Source organism: Anabas testudineus, chromosome 1, assembly GCF_900324465.2.
Source record: "Anabas testudineus chromosome 1, fAnaTes1.2, whole genome shotgun sequence".
NCBI lineage: Eukaryota > Metazoa > Chordata > Actinopteri > Anabantiformes > Anabantidae > Anabas > Anabas testudineus.
Window position 1 is genome coordinate 19,481,376 of NC_046610.1, and position 6,755 is coordinate 19,488,130.

The 6,755-nt window shown below is 41.0% G+C and overlaps 1 pseudogene; it reads right to left on the reverse strand.

The window, feature by feature from the left end:
• Positions 1-506: 506 nt before the first annotated feature.
• On the reverse strand, positions 507-2,776 carry LOC113161867 (annotated as a pseudogene).
• Positions 2,777-6,755: the final 3,979 nt, after the last annotated feature.

The following is a 6,755-nucleotide window of genomic DNA, read 5'->3' on the forward strand; positions in this document are numbered from 1 at the left end:
CTAATCATTTGGACACCAGGGGGCGCTCCAACCTAATGCCTTCACACTGTGAGGTAAATAGTACATGAGTGTAATGGTAACTGCATTATAAATTAGTAAGTTATTTATTTAATGTTGATCTCAATGACACAGTTACTGCTTGTAGTGCCAGAAATGTATTTGTATACCTCATAAAGTAACTTAGTGAAGTTCATATGTGAGTCAGGGCAGGTGAGCGAATACTTTTGGCAATATAGTGGATTTTCATTAAAACTCATCATCAGCCTCATTTACAGATGCATTCACTTCTGCATTTATCTGAAGAAGCTCAGTAAAAATTAAAGCTCTGACACTGACTGTTAGTTTTTAGTCATCTGAGGAAGTGAAATACAAGTAAATACTACATGTCCTGTACAACTTAGGTTTCAAGCTTTCTTGATTTCTCAGTAACTCTCTGATTGTATAACACAGTACAAATACAAAACCACAGCTGACCCCACACAAACACACATTTGTTCTTTTCAGTATCAGGAGACTGTTGGGTATCATTTACGGTGAGTCATGCACTTGTCTCTATCAATGAACAGTGAGTGAGTTTTACAGTTAATGTCTTTCTCTAGAGCCATGCGTGACTCCTCCAGGTGGGACAGGGAGCTTCTGGGCTCGCTCAGCTGCTGATTCAGACACATCAGGGTCACATGGGTCTGAGAGAGCGAAGGTAAAGTCTGGACTGAGCTACTCTCAGTGGAGCCTCTTTGTTGTTGATGGCCTTCGGTAGAACCAGAATATTCCTCTCCTAGACCCCGATCTGCTCCAAGATCTGCACACACATGGTCACACAATGAGAAACCAATCAATAAATCACTCTGTCGTTGTGACTGACTGACTGTCTGTGTCTCTGTGCACCTTTGATAGCTTCATTTCCAGCTGAGTCTTGGCCTGTACCAGCTCCACACAGCGCTGGCTGAAGGCTTGGTCCACCTTGGAGCACTGGACTTTCAGATCCTCAGTGGTGTCCTGCAGCACCTGCTCCACCAGCAGTCTGACACACAAAAAGCTTAATTAAGTTCACTGAAAACTTGAAATCATTTACCACAGTGACGCTTTGAGCTCCCATCACACTGATCTTCATCATCATTACTCTGCAGCACTCTGACCTGAGACTGTTGGTGGCCTGTTCCTCCTGCAGGGCCTTGTTCAGGTTGTCCTGGCTGAACTTCATCCACGACGAGCGGTTACACACTCTGCATCAAACCAGAAGACACAACTGTATCATTGTGTAATTGCAGATTCACAGACTCATAGCTCAAACTCACTGGTCCTGCATGGCAGCTGAGCCTGGGTGGTGCTTTGTGTCTGGACTCCTGTTACTGTGTCTCCCACAGTGGTCATCAAAGCTGTAGGCCTGGTACTTATCAGACCAGTCCAACTCTAACATGTGCTTGCTCAACCTGACACACACATCAAAGATAGATGGATACTTTATTACAGCCTGGTCAATTCAGACGTCTAAATGACATTTTATGAATGACGTACATGTCAGGAAATGTACGTTTCTTTAAAGAGACACTCACTTGATCTGAGTGACAACCTGAGCTGTAGTTCTCTTCAGAAGGTCCTGGACGCTCCTGATCAGGTCCACTTCCTGTAAAACACAGTCCCACTGAGCCCTCTGCTGGAGCTGCTTTACTGTTACACTGAACTCAGTATGAGACACTTGATCCAGAGAAAATTACTGTGAGCACACAGCTGAACTGTTGTTGTTAAGACTGCAGGTAATTGTTTATTATTATTATTATTAAACCAGCTTAATGTGTTTATTTCATATTTTCTTCTCAAAAGTGGAAATTTTAATTTATAATCTATAATTTAAATTAAGCAGTTTAAGCAGACAGAGTCTGGTTCCAGTCTTTTTGTCCTGCAGCTCAGATTATCTGTGGTGATGGCGTACGGAGTCTCTGTGGCATCCAGTCTTTCTCCTAGAAGTCATTGTCAGGCCAGTTGGAGGATACTGTGATAGTTTGAAAACCACTCAGCTGGGGTGTATTTAGCAGCTTGGTTTTGTCTGGTTACAGATGTTGGCAGGAGCAGCTCCAGCAGCAGCTTTGTCTCAGGCATTGTGTTCACATTCACTGAATTTAAACTGCTGGTTAATGTTAATTCATTACAATGATACACTGATCAAATGTCTAATATATGATTTACTTTAACAGTTAAACAGCAGCAGCAGCAGCTCCCTATGACACGTCAACTAGAGGTGTGATCTCTGTTTGATGTATCAGCCTGTGTGTTTTATAGGAAGTGGTCAAGATCAGGGACGTTCTGAAAATAACTATGGTACAGCTCCACAAACCACAATGACGCCTTAAAGATGCTAAATATCCCGAACAGAGATGTGTTATGATGAATAGCGGTGGTGTATATGTTTATGTGTGTGTGTGTGTGTGTGTGTGTGTGTGTGTGTGTGTGTGTGTGTGGGTGGGGTGGGGGGCTTCCGTATCAGGTTTTTCTGTATCAGAAGAGGTTATAATATTACTTTGGAGTAGATGTCTTCTGTTGCTCTAAGGCTTTGGTACACACTACGGTCATATTCAGGTTCTTTATCATTCTTACGATCGGTGCTCTGCTGCTCATACAAACCCAGCTCTGAACCAGATAAAGCTTCTGAATTAACATGAATCTAAAGAGAAAGAATTGTTTAAATGAATGAAACAGCACAGGTACACAGAGGAGGTTGTATGACCACAGTCTGTTTTTCAGTTTGTGTGATCCAGAGTTTGATATTTACCTTTCTCATTTCTTCAATTTCCTCAGTCTTTGTTATGTTTCTGTTCACACTGATTTCAGGTCCTGGAGACACACATGCAGCACAACACACTGAGTCACAGTTAAGTTTGTTTGAATGCTCGTGCATTTTGTGTGTGTGATACAAACCTTTCACTTTACATTTGTAAACTATGACTAGAACAAATGTAAACCATCATGTTAGTGTAGCCAGGCTGACAAGAAGTCATAGCTCTGTTGAGCCCAGTGTCTAATAACTCTCACAAGCATGACTTTATAAATTTCGTACATAAAATAATATAACTCATACCTATTAGAGATAGAATTGATCAGATCCTTCCTGCAAATGGCATGGATTTGCCTATGGATTTACTTGTACTTGTACAACAGCTCTTGATTCATCTGTCAGACCTCACTCATACTCAGACTCCTTCTTCCTCATTGATCATTCTTGATTGAAAATGAAAATGAATGTATCTGATCCATCAAAATGTCTCTTGGACCCCATCCCGATTAGACTGCTCAAAGATGATCAGCACGTCTATATTAGATCAGATTAATCTGTCTTTACTAATAGGCTATATACCACAGGCTTTTAAGGCAGCTGTAGTCAAACCTTTACCCAAAAAGCCTACTCTGGACTCAGGGGTTATGGTAAATTATATCCAATCTGCCCTTTATCCTTTAAATACCTTCTCAAATGGGAATGTTTGGCTTTCTATGTGTTTTTTTATTCAATTATATACTGTATAGTGTCTTGAGATGACTTCTGTTTTGATATGGGGCAGTACAAATAAAATTGAATTGAATTGAATTAGTGAGTGTAACATCTGAAAACATACAGAAAGTACAATGGTTATCTGTTATCACCATCTGAAGAACCAAAAGGAGAAGAATTAGCAGACTGTGTGAACTCTTGTTTCATTTCCTGTGTCACTGATGTCGAACAATGACAACATGTTCAACACGTAAATACACACAAACCGTTGACATGTTTACTTGGATATGCTTTGCTTGTAATTTGACCTGTTTCACAGTGATGGTAGAGATCACAGTGCTGGTCTTCTGTGGAAAGACTGTGTCAAAAACAACTTTCCTTAGGACTGTTGACTATTTTGTTGCATATAACTTTGTAAACATGTTTTTATACCACATGACATGTGTATAACATAAAAGGAGAAATAGAGGTGAGCAGTAACATGCAACAAAGATCCACCAAAACTGGATGTGAAAAAGTTGTAGTTTATGCTTCATGGCTTCTTCAGGCTTACAATATTGAGTTGATGAATCTTATTGTCTTTGTAGTTGAGCTGGGTTCTATCTATTTAGCAAAGGTAAATGCTCCGTCTGTGCCCATAAAAATGGATGAATCTGAAGGGCCGTGTGCACAAACGGGCTCTCACACAAAAATCAAGAAGGGAGAGTATATGTGATGTAGAATCCAAAGCTGGCTGGGTGCCAGGCCGAAACGGTGACAAACCCGGAACACCTTCCTCTGAATACTGCATATATTTTATTGTCATCTCTGTATTATAATTATTATTACTATTTATTTTAAGTTTTATTTTTTTTCATTATTTTTATTTACATTTATTATACACAGCCAGTGTCATATTGTAGTAGAACATAAATGGTGCCAAACTAAATTGTTAGTATATCAAATAGCATGGAAGGCGCGCATCCTGAACTATAAAAAAGCTCTTAGTGCAGCTAGATCAACGTATCTCTCCACTCTTATAGAAAACAACAAAAATAACCCTAGATTTTTATTTAACACAGTAGCCAAATTAACTATTAGTAGTGAGGACTTGATGAACTTTTTCAATAACAAAATTGTAAATATAAGGCATAAAATTCAAACTTTAAAACCAGACAATTTAATTGATGCAGATGATAAACTAACCACAGCCGATCAGTACCTAGAATACTTGAAGAAAATGAACTAATTTTACTAATCTCTTCTGCAAAATCATTATCTCAATAGAACCCCTGTTGAAAATAATGAATTCTTTACTCAGTAGTGGGTATGTTCCAAAATCTTTTAAATTAGCAGCTATTAAACCGCTAATTAAGAAACCTGATCTCGACCCCTGTCAGCTATCCAGTTACAGACCAAAAGAAAATCTCCCCCTTATCTCTAACATAGTAGTGGGGCAGCTATGCACTTCTCTACATAGAAATAACATACACATACTGTATCAGTCAGGATTTAGGCCTCATCACAGCACAGAGACAGCTCTTGTTAAAGTAGTAAATGACCTCCTATTGGCCTCTGATCCAGGTTGCATCCCTATGCTTGTGTTACTCGACCTCAGTGCAGCTTTTGACATTCTCCTTCACAGATTAGAAATTGTTTTAGGAATTAAGGGAACTGCCCTCTCCTGGCTTAGACCCTATTTCACTGATCGTTATCAGTATATAGATCTAAATGGTGATTACATGCCCTCCAGTGGAGTTTGGCATTCCACAGGGTTCGGTTTTAGGCCCACTGCTTTTTTCCCCTCTGCATGCTTCCCCTGGGCAACATAATCCGTAAGCAGGGTATTAGCTTTCATTATTATGCTGACGACACACAGTTATATGTTTCGTCAATACTAGATGAGAAAAAACAGCTTAATAAAGTTGAGCAATGTGTAAAGGATATAACTACCGTTGCTATGGCGCCATGTGTGTGGCAGCAAGTCTCAGAACACATATGCTTATGCCCCCCTCCCACCTTTAGGACGCTCTGACCACAACCTGGTTCATCTCTGCCCTGCTTACACTTCAGTGGGGAACGTCAGACACCACGGGTTAATAAGTGAAGATCTGGACTGAGGAGGCAACAAAGCAATTAAAGGACTATTTTAACACCACACCACACGTTCTCTGCAGTCCACATGAAGCGGACATTGACAATCTCACACACTGCCTCAAGGACTACATACTTTTTTGTGTGGAAAACAGCGTGCCAACAAAGACAGCCTTGGGTCACTCCTGAGCTGAAGGCCCTACTAAATGAGAAGAAGAGGGCCTCTCTCTCGAGGGACAAGGAGGAACTGCGCAGAGTACAAAGGGATTTAAAATAAAAATTGTATTTGTGATGTGTGGAGAGGTCTAAAACACATATAAAGCCATGGTGAGGCTGGAAATGATCGACAGGTCACAGGTGACAAAGCCTGGGCAAATTAACTGAACCTGTTCTTTAACAGATTGATTCTGCCCTGTCTCCTGACAAATGTCAGGAAGGCAACAGGCCCTGATAACATCAGCTCCAAGCTCCACAGACCAGCTCTGTAAGGTGGTCCTGTCCATATTTAACATGAGCCTCAGGCTGGAGAAAGTACCAGTACTCTGGAGGACTTAATGCCTGGTTCCGGTCCCAAAGGTACCTCTCATCTCAAAGTACCTTGAACCACTTCAGAGTCGCCTTCACCTGCTGAGGAGACTGAGGTCTTTTGGTGTGTGCAGACAGCTGCTAAGGACTTATTTTGACACTGTGGTAGCCTCAGTAGTCCTTTATGGAGTTGTGTGCTGGGCAGGGGGCAGTACAGGCAGAGACAGGAAGAGACTTAACAAATTGGTTAAGAAAGCCTGCTCTGTCCTGGGCTGCACACTAGAGTCCATCGAGGAAGTGGCGGACAGGGGGATGTTGGCTAAACTAACATCCATCATGGATAACACCTCCCACCCTCTACACAAAACTGTAGAGGCTCTGACCAGCTACTTCAGCACGAGACTGTTACACCCACAGTGCAAGAAGGAGCGCTACCGCAGGTCATTCCTCCCCACAGCCATCAGACTATACAACACAGTACTACAGTGACACACTATGTACCCACACTGTGTATTTCATTCGTTGTTGCTGTTGTAGTTTGTTTTTATACTGGTATTAACTGGCTACATTATTGTTGTTTGGTGTGTAATTTAATTGTCGTGTAAGTTAAACATTTTACTTGAACCTTTACTCAAAATGTTTTACTTAATTTACTTGATCTTGTGTTTTTTTTACT